Genomic DNA, 17,767 nt, shown 5'->3' on the forward strand with positions numbered 1-17,767 from the left:
TTGCATGCTCGGGCCTAAGATTTGACCCAGTGTGAGGCTTTATCCACGGAGGACTCCCCTCCCTTAGAGGCAAGTCAGCCCATCCAGAAAGGGAAGAGCCAGAGGAGTGTGCTGCCTACATCATATAGACAATGAATACCACCACAACACGTAGAAAAACCCACAATACAAGTGTGACAATGGGGAAACAACGCAGGCCAGCATCAGACATAGAGAATGAAGATGACAATTCTGAGGACCAGATAATGACTGACCAACTAATCAACCTCTCAGATAAGGACTTTAGACTAGCAATATGGAAGATACTCAACAGACTCCAAGAAACCATGGATCGAGTTGAACAGAACACTAATAAGAACCAAGAAAATATGAAGGCAGAAATCACAAAACTCCAAACTGAAATAACATGTCAACCAACAGGACTGAAAAAGTCAGTAAACGAAGTGAATGACAAAATGGATAAGCTCTGGGACAGGGTATCAGAAGCTGAGAATAGACTTGGTGCTGTGGAAGATGAGATACATAACAATTCCATACAGCAGGAGAGATTGGACAAAAAACTTAAAGCAAATGAGCAGACAATGGAAAAATTAGTCAAAGAATGGGAACAGACGAAAATAGAAGTCTATGATAAGATCAACAGAAACAACTTAAGAATCATTGGAGTCCCAGAGACCCAGGAAGAAAATTTCCAGGAAGAATCAATGGTCAAGAACATCATTAAAGAGAAACTTCCAGAGCTAAAGAATATATGTGATCAAATGCTGCATGCCCGAAGAGTACCAACCAAAAGAGACCCCATAAAAACCACCCCAAGACACATCCTAGTCACAATGACAAATCCCACAGATAGAGACAGAATTCTGAAAACAGCAAGATAAAAAGGGGAAATCACGTTCAAGCAAGCTTCCCTGAGATTTACAGCAGACCTGTCACCAGAAACACTCAATGCCAGAAAGCAGTGGTGGGATATTGTGACAAGACTGAATGAAATGAATGCTTCACCCAGAATACTATACCCAGCAAAACTCACTTTCCGGTTTGATGGAAGAATACATGGTTTCACAGACAAAAAACAGCTCAGAAACTTCACAGACACAAAACCAGTCTTAAGAGAAAAACTGAAAGACCTAATCTAAGACAAGACTACCCAAAAGACACACCAAATTTTGAAATAAAGATGGCGTTAAATCCCAGGACAATTCTTTCTCTCAACGTCAATGGACTAAATGCACCAGTTAAGAGACACAGAGTGGCTAAATGGATCAAAAAACTCAATCCAACCTTCTGCTGCCTACAAGAAACGCACCTGAATAGTCAGAACAAACATAGACTCAAAATAAAAGGCTGGAGAAAAATTATCCAAGCAAACAACACCCATAAAAAAGCTGGAGTGGCCATACTAATATCAGATAATGCAAACTTTATACTCAGGAAGGTTGTAAGGGACAAAGACGGACATTTTATATTAATCAAGGGGTACGTAGAGCAGGAAGAATTCACTCTCCTAAACATATATGCACCAAATGAGGGGCCAGCAAAATATTTAATACAACTGTTGACAAATCTGAAAAATAATATCAACAACACAATAATTGTGGGGGACCTTAACACGGCTTTGTCAACACTGGACAGGTCAACCAGACTGAAACCCAACAAGAATATACTAGACCTGAGGAGAGAAATGGAAGAAAGAGGCCTAGTGGATATATATAGGACACTCCATCCCCAGAAACCTGGATACACATTCTTCTCCAATGTACATGGGACATTCTCCAGGATAGACTACATGCTGGCACATAAAACATACCTCCATAAGATCAAGAGGATAGAAATTTTGCAGACTACCTTCGCTGACCACAAGGCTCTGAAATTATTTGTGAACTCCAAAAGGGACTCAGAAGAAACACTTTAACACCTGGAAGTTAAACAGCCTCATGCTCAATAACCAGTGGGTCCGAGATGAAATCAAGGAGGAAATAAAAAGGTTCCTGGAAACAAATGACAATCAAGACACAAACTCTCAGAACTTATGGGGCACAGCAAAAGCAGTACTGAGAGGAAAATTTATAGCTTTGCAAGCACACATCAGGAAGGAAGAAGGAGCTTACCTGAGTAGCTTAATGACACAGCTAATAGAACTAGAAAATGCTCAACAAAAGGACCCAAGAATAGGAAGACAGAAGGAAATAACAAAGCTGAGAGCAGAAATCAACGAAGTGGAAACTCAAAAAACAATCCGAAAGATCAACGAAAGCAGAAGTTGGTTCTTTGAAAAAATAAACAAGATTGATAGACCACTGGCAAACCTAACAAAGAAAGAGAGAGAGAGAAACTTGATAACTCGTATCAGGAATGAAAAAGGAGAGATCACTACTGATATGACAGAGATTCAAAGGGTAATCAGAAACTACTTTGAAAAACTCTACGCCACTAAAAATGAGAACCTGGAAGAAATGGGTAAATTCTTGGACTCTTATAATCTTCCACGGTTGAAGGAAGAGGATGTAGCATATCTAAACACCCCCATCACCATTGATGAAATTAAAACAGTAATCAAATGTCTGCCGGAAAACAAAAGCCCAGGTCCAGATGGATTCACTAATGAATTCTATCAAACTTTCCAAGAGGAACTACTGCCAATCTTGGCAAGACTCTTTCATAAAATTGAACAAACAGAAACACTTCCAAATAGCTTTTATGAAGCCAACATCACCTTGATACCTAAACCAGACAGAGATGCTTTGAAAAAGGAAAATTACAGATCAATATCACTGATGAATGCAGATGCAAAGATCCTCAACAAAATCCTGGCAAATAGGATTCAATGCCTCGTTAAGAAGATCATCCACTACGATCAAGTAGGTTTCATCCCAGGAATGCAAGGCTGGTTTAACATCCGTAAATCTATCAACATAATACACAACATCAATAACAAGAAAAATAAAAACCACATGATCATATCAATAGATGCAGAGAAAGCATTTGATAAGGTCCAACACCCATTCTTGATCAAAACTCTCAGCAAGATGGGAATGGAGGGAACCTTTCTCAATATAGTGAAGGCCATCTACCACAAGCCAGTGGCAAATATTATCCTCAATGGAGAAAAACTGAAAGCCTTCCCTCTAAATTCTGGCACAAGAAAAGGCTGTCCTCTCTCACCACTCCTATTCAACATAGCACTGGAAGTACTTGCTATAGCGATTAGGCAAGAAAAGGATATCAAGGGAATCCAGATAGGAAAGGAAGAAGTCAAGCTCTCACTGTTTGCAGATGACATGATACTCTACTTAGAAAACCCTAAAGACTCTATCAAAAAGCTTCTAGAAACAATAGACTCATATAGCAAGGTGGCAGGCTACAAAATTAACACACAAAAATCAATGGCCTTTCTATATACCAATAGTAATAAGGATGAAATGGACATTAAGAAAACAACCCCATTCACAATAGTGCCACACAAACTCAAGTATCTTGGAATCAACTTGACTAAATATGTGAAGGACCTATACAAAGAAAACTATAAAACTCTGCTCAAAGAAATAAGAGAGGACACACGGAAATGGAAACGCATACCCTGCTCATGGATTGGCAGGATTAACATCATCAAAATGTCAATACTCCCCAAGGCATTATACAGATTTAATGCCATCCCTCTAAAGATACCCATGACATTCTTCAAAGAAGTGGATCAGACACTTTTGAAATTCATTTGGAACAATAAACACCCTCGAATAGCTAAAGCAATCATTGGGAAAAAGAATATGGGAGGAATTACTTTCCCCAACTTTAAACTGTACTACAAAGCAACAGTTATCAAAACAGCATGGTATTGGAATAAGGATAGGTCCTCAGATCAGTGGAATAGGCTTGAATACTCAGAAAATGTTCCCCAGAGATACAACCACCTAATTTTTGATAAAGGAGCAGGAAATCCTAAATGGAGCAGGGAAAGCCTCTTCAACAAGTGGTGTTGGCACAATTGGATAGCCACTTGCAGAAAATTAAACTTAGACCCCCAGCTAATATCATGTACAAAGGTAAAATCCAAATGGATTAAAGACCTCGATATCAGCCCCCAAACCATAAGATATATAGAACAGCACATAGGCAAAACACTCCAGGACATTACAGGCATCTTCAAGGAGGAAACTGCACTCTCCAAGCAAGTGAAAGCAGAGATTAACAGATGGGAATATATTAAGCTGAGAAGCTTCTGCACCTCAAAGGAAATAGTGCCCAGGATACAAGAGCCACCCACTGAGTGGGAGAAACTATTCACCCAATACCCATCAGATAAGGGGCTAATCTCCAAAATATACAAGGCACTGACAGAACTTTACAAGAAAAAAACATCTAACCCCATCAAAAAATGGGGAGAAGAAATGAACAGACACTTTGACAAAGAAGAAACACACATGGCCAAAAGACACATGAAAAAATGTTCCACATCACTAATCATCAGGGAGATGCAAATCAAAACAACGATGAAATACCACCTCACACCCCAGAGAATGGCACACATCACAAAGAATGAGAATAAACAGTGTTGGCGGGGATGTGGAGAGAAAGGAACTCTTATCCACTGCTGGTGGGAATGCTGTCTAGTTCAACCTTTATGGAAAGCGATATGGAGATTCCTCCAAAAACTGGAAATCGAGCTCCCATACGATCCAGCTATACCACTCCTAGGAATATACCCTAGGAACACAAAAATACAATACAAAAACCCCTTCCTTACACCCATATTCATTGCAGCTCTATTTACCATAGCAAGACTCTGGAAACAACCAAGATGCCCTTCAACAGACGAATGGCTAAAGAAACTGTGGTACATATACACAATGGAATATTATGCAGCTGTCAGGAGAGATGAAGTCATGAAATTTTCCTATACATGGATGTACATGGAATCTATTATGCTGAGTGAAATAAGTCAGAGAGAGAGAGAAAAACGCAGAATGGTCTCACTCATCTATGGGTTTTAAGAAAAATGAAAGACACCCTTGTAATAATAATTTTCAGACACAAAAGAGAAAAGAGCTGGAAGTTCCAGCTCACCTCAGGAAGCTCACCACAAAGAGTGATGAGTTTAGTTAGGGAAATAACTACATTTTGAACTGTCCTAATAATGAGAATGTATGAGGAAAATGGAGAACCTGTCTAGAGTACAGGCGGGGGTCGGGTGGGGCGAAGGGAGACTTGGGACATTGGTGATGGGAATGTTGCACTGGTGATGGGTGGTGTTCTTTACATGACTGAAACCCAAACACAATCATGTATGTAATTAAGGTGTTTAAATAAATTAAAAAAAATTTAAGTTCAAGGACTAATTGACATTGCATTTGAAATTATTTGAATTGAACCCAATAAAGAAGCAAAGAAAACTATCAGAACTTAAGAAAATCAGTAATTACTTCCGAGTTTCCTCAGTGTGATGAAGTCAATCCCAGACACAGGAATCAAATTAATGGTAAGATGCTTTATTTATTCCATGGCTCCTATAATTCTCTTTAACCAGCATTTTACTACAAATATAGACATGTGAACCTGAGAAACATAGTAAAACTACTGGATTCAAAAGGTTCTAATCAAAATCTGAATCTATTCCAAAAGTTGAGAAAAAGACAGATTGAATTATATATAAATCACTGTTATGTTAAGATTACTTTTATTTCTTTGCTGTGACCTTGACAAATGAGTATTGCCATAACTGCATCTTCCAAGCCTGCTATAAATGCCCTTTTATAAAATAGATGTAGTGATGTCCTCGAAAAATTTGTAATTTTTTGGTTAAACACTATTCCTGTCATCTTTTGTACTATATTATTGATTACTCTAATAAGAAGTATTGAAATTCTTTATTTCTCTGATGCAAAGGTAGCATAACCCATGTTCAAACAGTATGGATCCCAAATAGCAGGTTATCACAAAGTTTCCACACTTATTTGAAAAAGGAGAGTTAATTATTTAGGACCAGTACTGCACTCTACTTACTCATTTCTTGGTCCCTACTCCAGCATAGTCTTCTGTGTAGTTACTTAAGGAGGCAGAAGGAGGGGGGAAGAAGGTCTGTGAGCTATTTTACTTTTAACAAAAAAGCCCCCAAGGCCATAATACAATCATCCCACAAGCACTCACTCACCATCAACACAAAGAAGCATAACTGCCCTACTTCTCTCAGTCCACAAACCCACACCTCTCAGCTGTTTTGTGCCTTCACTTCCTCTTCATGGTTACCCTTGATTTGAATGGCAGGACATGAGACGAAGACAAGCAAAGCAAAGGAGATGAATGAAAGTATTAGCTCAACAGACTCCTGCTTTCCAAATCCTCATACGTTCTTCTTAAATGATGTCTTTAAATGTATGTTCAATGAAACTTAAACATGAAAGGAATGGTTCATGGCATGATTTTATATACTGGCAATGATATGTGGAGATTCACCACAATAAAAAAAACAAAAACTTTGCAAATAGTTTTATAAAAAGAGAAAGGGACCATGCAAACAAATCACTAAAATACATCTACCAACTTGAAGAATTAATATAAGTTAGATTAACCTTCAATGTGTATAGTAGGTAGCATACCATATTAGGCTTAATCAGTGAATTGATGAGTATAGCACTATTTTATATGCTGCCTGTATATCTTAAGATATGAATATTTTCCATCTTGATGGAATAAATAGCTCTTATTTGTAATAATTATTAAGAGAAATATATTTACATATATGTGTTTAATATAGAGAGAGAAAGAGAGAGAAAGAGAGAGACAGAGAGAGAAAGAGAGAGATATCAAACAAATGAGACCGCCACCAAGACTGGTGGTTAAACTCTCATCTTTTATGTTGCTAATGCTCTCAGTGGCCTTACTAAGCCACTTTGCTTTTCGAGGACCGAAATATCATTGCATCCCTGTCCTCTCACATTACAGATAAGACATTGGAGATCCAGAGTCATGAAGATTATAGAAAAAGCTCAAAAGCAATCCCATGTTTTTCAAATTGAGTTAGCAGCAAACTACTTTTTCAATACAATTTGAAAGGTGTCTTAAAAGCAACAAAAAGAACAGCTGGAGAATTTAGGTGTGGTAGCTTGGCCAATCCTGAGTTCTGCTCCTATCCTCAGACATGAGAAATAAGGTTCCACGCTCCACCAAGGACAGTTCCTAAACCACCGAATAAACAAGCTCTTTCAGGTTTCTCAATTGCTAAATTCCAGACTCTAGGAGCACAATTTTCTGATTATGAATATTAAGGTGGGTAAGCATTGGTTTCTTTTTTAAAACTTTAGACTTCATTTCTGATTACTTGTATTTGATGCTAAATTTCCCAATGCTTGTCCTTAAGGTGAAATTATCTCTCTGCTTTAAGATAGTGTTTTAAGAAGAATAGTATAATACAAGAGTGAAAACCATTTTGATTCATGATTGAGAGTTCTCTATATTAAAAGTGCCAATTAAGAACAATACAAACACAGAGTGCAGGAAAGAGCAAGGCACTGTGCCAGATTCCCTGGGGATATGGGCGAGGAAGCTGAAAATGTTTATGATCGTAATGAGGGACACCATGGCTGCAGCAACATGGCAGGGCAAGATGCATGTTATAATCAAGGTAAAAAAAAAACGTGTGGAGATAAAAGAAGCCTTGGATTATAACTGGAGGCTCTGAGAAAGACTCACAGAGAAGACACTGTTCAATCAGAGCTGAAGGGCTAAATTGGACTTTTCACTCTGGGACACAGTTTGAGCGATACTCAACAGAGTGAGCAATCGCTTGAAACACAGTCTGTAGGGCAGCAGACTCAGGAGTGTATCTAGAAGAGATGGGAAAAGAGGTCAGTGATTTTATCCAATCTTGAGGGGGATAGGACGTAGATAAAATTTTATAAGATTTTGACTTTTCAAATGTAGTCAGTTAAGCTTCAAAAGATAGTACGCCACATGACTATTCTTTTTTTTTTTTTTGGTTTTTGGGCCACACCCGGTAACGCTCAGGGGTTACTCCTGGCTATGCGCTCAGAAGTCGCTCCTGGCTTGGGGGACCATATGGGACGCCGGGGGATCGAACCGCGGTCCGTCTCCTAGGCTAGCGCAGGTAAGGCAGGCACCTTACCTCCAGCGCCACCGCCCGGCCCCCACATGACTATTCTTACTGTAGCTTTGTTATCTCTGTTATGCAGGTAAAGAAGTTTGTTGAAGTCTATACAATGTTAGAATAGGTTCGCTGCAGAGACTGGGGGCTGCATCATGGAAATAGCTTTTCCAAGCTCTTTCCCCTTAGCTGTTATCAAAAAATTGCCATTTGATATTATATATCCTTTGTTCTCTCATGGTTTACATTCCTGTATTTCCATGCATTTAACTAGTATGTTTAATTAGCGAATGACTTCCAAATTAATATCCTCAATCTACAGTGTTCTTCAAAATTATTTTCAATGGAAAGTTTTGAAGTTGTTCTGAACATACACTTGTACTCATCAATTTTCCCTAAAACTATATTCTAAGTCTGAGTTTGTAGCAAATCTCCCTAGTCCCAGAGATACACTTGACTCCTGTACAAGTACTACATTTGACATGAGTAAATTGCATAATAGATTATCCTGGTCTTATTTCCTCCATACCTCTTTATCATGAATCTTTTAAGTACTTTTAGAATGAATCTTTGCAACAACTAATATGAATATGCTATAGAGAATGCTTTAAATCACCTGTTGACTCCCTACACCTTCATAACAAAACTTAGATCCTTAAGCAAGTCATACAAGTGACCTCTTTGAACCAATTTTTTCAGGTTCAACATTTTTTGTTTTAAATTTTGTATCATAAATTACAGCTATGATTTAGTGACTCATGGATATCATGCTTTATTTACTATGTATTACATTCTTCTAGAAGGTCCTTCCTCCTGCTTAAATTTATTTAGAAATGCATTCATTTGGAAAGCTTTCTTGTCTCCTTAAATATAAATCAGGGAACATTTTTCTTTGCTCTCTTTAGTTCTTTGTCCAACTACATCAGAAACACTTAATATATTATTCTGTAAAAATATATTATTACATATCAGAAAAAGGTTTGATATCTAGGAAATACAAAGTACTCACGAAGATTAACTCCACAAAACCTAAAAACCCCATCAAAAATTGGGAGAGTAAATGAATAGACACTTCTCTGAGGAAGACCAACATGGCCAATAGGCACATGAAAAAAATGTTCATCATCACTTATCATTAGGAAGTCCAAATCAAGACAACAATGAGATATCATCTTATATCACTGAGGATAACACATATCAAAAATGCTGGGAAAAATATCTGTTGGTGGGGATGTGGTGAGAAAAATACTCTAATCCACTATTGGTGGGAATGCTGCCTGGTTCAACTCCTATGGAAAATAGCATGAAGGTTCTCAGTAAACTCAAAATTAAGCTGCCATATGACCCAGAAATTCCTCTTTTGGGTATCTATGAGAAAAAATTCATCCAAAAGAACATATTAACTATTCATTGATGCACTCAGTGCAATAGCTAAGTCTTGGAATCAACCTAGTTGTCCGACAACAGACGAATGGATCATGAAGATGTGGTACATGTATACAATGTATACTTAGCTATAAGGAATCATGAAATCATGAAAATTTCTGCAACATGGATGGAACTGGGAATGGATGGAACTGGGAGATATTATGTTAAATGAAATAGGCCAGAAGAAAGATAAATACAGAATGATATCACTTACTGTGGTATTTAGAATAACTCCATGAAGAAATGCAGTGGTCTAAATGTCTCGAGCAACCTTGGCCCCAGAACATAGCAAGGAGAAGGAAAGAAACTGAAAGTAGGAGAAATGCAAATATGAAAGGAGGGGAGGCAGGGGTCAAGTGGTCTCAAGTACATTGGTGGAGATTTTAAAAAAAGACATAACTAAATAACCAAGCCAAAGTCAACAACAATGGAATCAAGAAAACCAAACTCTAACCATCTAAACTGAAAATAGGCCTGTTTTACTGTCAGGCTGGGGACAAAGGAAGATGATATGGGCTACAGTCTAGAAATATGATGGCAGGAGGTTAACACTGTACGTGGGACTAGTCTGAAACTCTACTGTGAAGGACTTTGCAAATCATAATGGTTTCAAAAAAAGAAATTGTTTGAATACTTGCTTGCTATTTTTTGAGAGAACTCCTTAAAAATAAAAAGATCAGAGAACACAAGAAAAATAGGTTTCAAAAATAGATTTGGGCAAATAATATTAAAGCTTCTAAATTAATCTATACAAAGAAAGTTCTAATAGGTGGTCAGAAATACAGTTATGTAATTTAAAATAGGAGCCTGGGTATACATGTAGCTTAGATAATATGAAATATTAAAATAGTATTTTAAACAAAAGCTATGGGAGTATAAGGGATATAGCATAGAAAATTTTTGGTGAATATAAACACAATAAAGACTGCATTAATCTTTGTGAAGGCTTGTATGAGTATGAGAGAAATAGGGAAATAAAAGTATAGTTAGAAAATTAACAAAAAATGTAGAGAAAAGTGGTATTGTCTCAAAATTATGGAGTACAGACTATGTTCTTTGGTAGTGGTGGAGTTGGAGTTTGGGCACTATTACTCTAGGATTTTATCACTATTATAGAAGGTCACACAGTAGTGTTGTTGATGACATAGTTGTGATCCCCTGTCTTCTTGAGTCTGGCAGTCTTGTTTCATTCACTTTTTAGTTTTTCCTGATTCACTTCTCACACATTCTTTACATGCCTTGTATTAAAATAACATTACTGTTTCTTCAAGATCCTAGACTCTTACTACAAGTTGGCTCTGTCTTCATGATTTCTTGCAAAGAGGTACCCAACATGAATTTTCTCAAATTTGGCCCCTATTATCTCTTTAAGTTCATCCCTTTTCTCTTGTTACTTTCCTATCTCAAAGAGAGAAGTGACTATCTTGGTTTTGGGGTCCATTAATGTTTTGGACAACTTTGTCTTCTATATTCTACTGTATCTTAGTAATTTCCATCTTCATCTCTCTACCCTCTTTGGAATTTTCATTATTTGCTCAACTAAATACACAATTAAGTGTGTTAGTTTTTTTCCAAGCACTGTGGTAGGATAGCTAAATGCTTTTATGATGAATTAAGAACAGAACTTACAAGTCTTGTTAATAAATAAAAATACAAGAAAAAACATCTAACCCCATCAAAAATGGGGAGAGAAATTAACAGACACTTTGACAAAAAAAAATACAAATGGCTAAAAGGCACATGAAAAAATGCTCCACATCACTAATCATCAGGGAGATGCAAATCAAAACAACTATTAGGTACCATCTCACGCCACAGAGAATGGCACACTTCAGGAAAAATGAGAACAAGCAGTGCTGGCGGGGATGTGGAGACAAAGGAACTCTTATTCACTGCTGGTGGGAATGCCATCTGGTCCAACCTTTGTGGAAAGCGATATGGAGATTTCTCTAAATGCTGGAAGTTGAGCTCCCATACGATCCAGCTATACCACTCCTAGGGCTATATCCTAGGAAACACACACACACACACACACACACACACACACACACACACACAATCCCTTTCTCACACCTATATTCATAGCAGCATTATTTACAATAGCCAGACTCTGGAAACAGCCTAGATGCCCCTCAATAGATGAATGGTAAAAGAAAATATGATACATATACACAATGGAATATTATGCAGCCATCAGAAGAGACGAAGTCATAAAATTTTCCTATACATGGATGTATATGGAATCTATTATGCTGAGTGAAATAAGTCAGAGGGAGAGAGATAAACACAGAATGGTCTCTCTCATCTATGGGTTTTGAGAAAAATGAAAAACATTTGTGTAATGATTCTCAGAGACAAAATAGAGGAGGACTGGAGGGTCCAGCTCCCGACATGAAGCTCACCACAGGGATCGTTTAGTGCAGTCACAGAAATAATTACACTGAGAACTATCATAAAAAAATCTGACTGAATGAGGGAAGTAGAAAGCCTGTCTAGAGTACAGGCCGGTGTGGGGTGGGGAGGAAGGACACTTGGGATATTGGTCATGGGAATGTTGCACTGGTGAAGGATTTATATACACATATATAGTATATATTTTTAATACATATATTAAAAATAAAAAAGAAAGATAAGGCCTCCAATTCTTACCACAGGCTGTGTTCTTTACACTGACTGTATAGAAAGAGGAGGTACAGTAAATGCACCCCATATGCACCTCAACACAGGCCCTTTGCCTGGTCTGTATTGTGAATTGGGGGACAAAAAAAGAAAAAGAAATAAATAAAAATAACTTTAATGAATTATGACACAAAACTAAGCATGTGACAGAGTACAATAAGGGGGAAACTTTGAGGCCATGTGGTGAGAACTCGATGGATTAGTCCTTTAGGGAAGCCAGGTGGCAGGAAGACACATTTGAGACATTAGTAACTGCATGTACAAAAGCCCAAACAATAAAGTTAAAAACACTCATAAATAAAATTGAAAAAAAAATGAACTGACTGCTGATAAAGGGACAGGGATAAGGGATGAATCACTTGATTTCAGGAAGAAAACATAATCCAACAGTTTACAGAACATACAAAGAAATACTCCATAGTGTGAGGGCAGAGAGAGAGCGAGTAAGCAAGAGAGAGAAAGGGTATTAAGATATTTGCCATGCATGTAGCCAACTCAATTGATTTCAGCGTTTCATAGTTCCTTAAGCACCATTAGGAGTGACCCCTGATTCAGAATCATGAGGAGTCCTTGAGCAATACTTAGGTGTGGCCCCCAAACCAAACCAACCAAATCAAATTAAGACAGAACAAAATAAGTTACATACTCCAAACTGCTAAATGATCACTACATCCATACATTCACTTCCTGATGATCTAAGTAACCTGATTTGGGGAGACCAAAATCTGATGGCAGACAAACAAAAAGGTAAAAAAAATAAAATAAAAGACAAGAGACACACATTTCTTTTGTTATTTTTGCTCCTGGGAGGTTTGGGGGTCCCTATGGAATGCCGGGATCAAACCCAGGTTGGCTGTATGGAAGGAAAATGCCCTACCTGCTGTGTTATTGCTCCACTCCCTTTTTTGTTATTTATTATAAAAATAATTTAAATCAACTTTAGATTGTTCTTAATTATTGAAAGCCCCAAATCTCTCTGGATTATGCACTTTTATCTTTGGGAACTGAAATTTTCCCAAGTGATGTGAGTTCATTCAGAGAAGAAAGCTGGCGGTCTGATGGAAATCAGACAACTTTGGAAATTGCCACTCTCTGGACCCCTGAATCTCCCCTTTTAGCAACACCTTCACAGCTATTGCCTTTGACAATAGGATGAGGTACTATTTGGAAGATTATTAATCAATATCTCTGTACCACTGCTCTATTTGCTTATTGGATCTTTCCTTCATTCAACATCTATGGCATGCCTGCATGATACTAGATACTGGGAACTCAATTTCAAAGGAAACACAATGCTTGCCTCTAAAGAATGCATTTAAAGAATGTCTAAGCCTTTAATTTTTAAACACGGAGAAGAAAAATAAATTGAAGAAAATAGAAACACATGCAGAGTCATGAAAAGAGAAATGGCAGGCTACAATTTTGCTTCTGACTTAGTGTTCTTTGTCTGACCATCTTTACTAAAAAGCTGTAAAGATCTTATAAAACAATCATGTATTTTAAATAAAATAAAATTTTAGCCTCACTGTGTATTCTTTTCTGTCTATTGACTAAAAACTATTGTAACCCTCACATAAATACTTGTAGACTTTAAAAGACATTTGAACCTTGTACATGTTACTGTGTGGTAAAAATTTGAGTTGGTCGATTCACATGTTCCCACTGAGGTCAAACAATAGAAACTCTTAATACTTCTCTGCATGTTCTGAAACTCTTACTGCTTCATCTCTTATAGTAAGCAAATATGCATCTGTGCTCTGCTTATGAAGCATTTTTGTGCTTTCCGCTGCTAATGTTGCTGTTTAAGATGGTTCTGAAAGACAAAGACATGCTTGCTAGTATGACTAAGCCCTAGAAAGTTGGTGAGTTTTACTTAAGATACACAAAATATGTGCAGTTATGTTTCTTCTGGAACAAATTACAGTGCTCTTTGGTTGGGTCCAATTTTAGTGCATTAACAATCTAAAAGAAACATACAAAATAAGGTTGTGAATTTGTGGCTTATGAAAATGTTTCTGAGTAGAGACTCATAAGAATCATACCTTTCTCCTCTCTGGACATATGATTATCTATTAGTTTGCCATTCACAGTTGACTTCTCGAATATAGCTTCTGTAAATAATGCAATATTGCTTTTCAGTATGGTTCTGTGCAGTAGTCTACTACAATTTTACTATCCTGAGCTGCCACGTTCTCCCCTCTCTTTTGATAGAACTATTACAGTTTTAGGAACTCTCTCAAATCATAATCATCTAATGGGAATAAACTTTACAAAAGTGTCCTTTTAAAGCAATTCTATTGGGGAAATTTCAGTGTGAAGGGTGAGGTCTATGATGATAATTAGAAAGGTGATTCACAGTGATTTCACGTAGTTATGTGTAAAAGTTTATAGACTGCTAGAGAGTCAGGTCAACTAGAAGTGGATATTCAGAGGTCAAGAACTAAGGAGTCTATACTTTCAATGATCTGGAACATGATTCTCTAGCTATAATAGTGTATATAAAGGAGGCTTTCTGAATAAAAGTAAATCTCCTGGCTTCAGGACCTCTCAGCTGCCATCACAAAAGCCCCAAGGCAGCTCAGGACAGAAAGGCCGAGTTTCTTGGGGATATAAGTTGGACACCTTAATTTCACAATTCAGTGCTCTATCATATTAGATTCCATATATCATGCTCATTATGACAATGTCTTAACAAAATACTCCAATTTACCCATTTCCTTTCATTATGTCTTCTACTATGATCACAAGCTCATGATCATAGAGACCCCTGAAATAGGCCACTGCACACCATAGATTTTTGTTACAGGTCCCACTCATTGAGTATGTTTTTGCAAATTGATATTAACCTTTCTCTTGTTTTTTTCTCCTTTTTTCTTCTTTTTTGATTCAAGCTCTGTTACTATTATATCATAATGCCCATGCTGTCAGTTTCCCTTCAAGGAACCTCGATGAACAAGACACAATGGTTGATACTACATAGAGTAGACTCCTCTGATAGTGCTCACTACCATATTGCTTAGTACTGTAGACATGAAAATTATGTTTACCCTAAAATGCTCCATGTACATTACAACCTAACTGCGAAAGCTTCATTTTGTAAAGTTCACCCCTACCACTGATGAATTGCCTAGAAATTGGAAAACCTTTCCACTCTGAAGTAGCTGCCCAATTTTGTTTTAGTTTTTAATTCTATTTTTTAGATTAATATATTTTTAAAATTTATTTATTTTTCAAACACTCTGACCCATCCTATAAAGGTCAGGCCTCCAACTACAACCTATGAATGGGTCTATAATGTCTATAAGTGGGCGTGAGTGTGCATGCAGTGGACTCCTCTATGTTTGCCTAATCTGAAATGTAAACAGTCCATGCCTATAGTGTATATAGCCCCTGTTATATATTATCCCTCCTCCACACCATTCAAAACTCCTTCTATCCTCTCCCTCAATCCTGATCCATTATCTCTCCCTATTTAACCCTCTTTACCCATAACTCCTTGGGAACCAAGACCAACCCTCCCTCCCTCCCTCCCACAGACACTGTGGGTAAGCTGTCACCTGACTCCCAAAGTGAAAGGACATCCTATCAGCCCCACATCTCTTGCCCTGGGCAAGAAGCTGAAGTCACCACTTCTGGTGACTCATTCTATGTGGCCCTTTACATCCATCCCCCCTCAATGTGGACTGTTGCTTGCTGCCAGATTCTGCTCCAAGGGACACCCAGTTTGTGGACGCCACCTGATCCCTTACTGCTGCAAACAATTTCTCAGACTCATTAAGACCATGGTGTGGGATAAAAATGTGTCCTAGGGGCTGGTGAGGTGGTGCTAGAGGTAAGGTGTCTGCCTTGCGAGTGCTAGCCAAGGAAGGACCGCGGTTCGATCCCCTGGTGTCCCATATGGTTCCCCCAAGCCAGGGATAATTTCTGAGCGCTTAGCCAGGAGTAACCACTGAGCATCAAACGGGTGTGGCCCGAAAAACCAAAAAAAAAAAAGTGTCCTAGATCTTATTCCCCACAAAATGGGAATATCTATATTTTCTTTATTAGTTTATTTCCTTAATAGTGATAACTCTTACTGGTTTTATTTCCAAATGTAGAAGTAGCTTCTCCACCTCCCAGACCCCCTCCCCCCTTTTTATTTCACTTGTTTTAATTCTGCTTAGAAAGAAATTCTAGTATTAAAGTCTTGCTTGGGATAAAAGGTCAGGTGAAAACCAGGGCACAGAGATTGTATAGCTTGTCATTTTTACCCCCAAATGCACCAACAGAGTAGGTTCATATGACACCTGATGATAAGAAAACAGCCACAACTTGATCTAAGGGCAGGTTACCCTACCTTATCACCAAAAGGTGACATGAAGTCAGAATATATTTCATCCTTTGATCTGTGCAAAACTCAAGATCACTAATTACAGAAGATTGACTACAACAACCGCCACTGAGCAAAACTACTGGGACCATAAAGAAAGACTCTATCCTAGATTTTGTCCTAGGACCTGTGCAAAAAACAAGATCTCTAAGAAGACTGATTTTGACAACCAAGACTGAGCACCATAAAGAAAGCCCTTGGGGTTTGACAATGAACGTGTCTGGAGCCTGTAGTTGGTCTAATGTGCTTTAAGAGTGAAGACATTCTGTATCTCTTAGGCCAAGGGAATTTCCTTTCTAATTTTCCCAATATTTACTGTGTCTATGCAAAACAAAATAAAATAAAACAAATACAATACAAAAAACTTGCCACATTAGCTTCTACCCCTTCTTTTTCCTTTTTTCTTTCTTTTTGTCTTCTTTAAAATTTATACTTATAGCTTCTAGACAGGGGCCCTCACCCACTTTATTTTTTTTAACAGAACCATAGAAATGAATCATCTTGTTCTGTCTCATAATTCTATGTCTTCCTACAAATAGAGGGGAAAAAAGTAGATGGCACCAGGGACAAAGTGGTCTGATGAACATTGAGTGGAAATAACATATGATCAGACTAAATATCCAATCCAAAGTCAATGACCAAACTACAACAAGCTATACATAAAAGGGACCTTTATACTAACAGTCCAGTGGGCTAAGTGGGGAGGTATAGGATGCATGCTGTGAACAGGGACGGAGGGAGGTCAACATTGGTGGGGGGAACGGCTCTAATTCACTGTCACTAAATGCCTGTGAAAGACATTGTAATTCACATTGGTCTCAATAAAAGTTATTTAAAAAATAACTACTACAGAATTATAGCTGAGTAGCATCACATTAAATAAGCTTATAAAATATATGTATTTTACAACATATTGACGAATGTTTCATGTGTAAAATAAAAATTTCCCCAAATTATAGATTATATCTAAACTAAAATTGTTTATTTCCTAAAGATTAGTACATTTGGGGTAGAATGTGGGCACAATTATTTAATTTTTTTGGGGGGGGGGCCTCACCCAGTGGTGCTCAGGGGTAACTCCTGGCTATCTGCTCAGAAATAGATCCTGGCAGGCACGGGGTGGGGTGGGGTGGGGGACCATATGGGACACCAGGATTCAAACCAACCACCTTAGGTCCTGGATTGGCTGCTTG

The 17,767-nt window shown here is 37.8% G+C and overlaps 2 protein-coding genes and 1 non-coding gene across 3 annotated transcripts in view; 1 reads left to right on the plus strand and 2 right to left on the minus strand.

The window, feature by feature from the left end:
- Positions 1-17,767, minus strand: part of BCLAF1 (BCL2 associated transcription factor 1) — a 1,193,665-nt gene that overhangs the window by 64,116 nt on the left and 1,111,782 nt on the right. The window lies entirely within an intron of this gene.
- Positions 1-17,767, minus strand: part of AHI1 (Abelson helper integration site 1) — a 253,355-nt gene that overhangs the window by 21,048 nt on the left and 214,540 nt on the right.
- On the plus strand, positions 12,160-12,291 carry LOC126031934 (small nucleolar RNA SNORA51). Its single transcript, XR_007503741.1, has one exon. It is a non-coding gene; the product is annotated as a small nucleolar RNA SNORA51 (small nucleolar RNA).

This window comes from Suncus etruscus, chromosome 15 (genome assembly GCF_024139225.1).
Source record: "Suncus etruscus isolate mSunEtr1 chromosome 15, mSunEtr1.pri.cur, whole genome shotgun sequence".
Taxonomy (NCBI): domain Eukaryota; kingdom Metazoa; phylum Chordata; class Mammalia; order Eulipotyphla; family Soricidae; genus Suncus; species Suncus etruscus.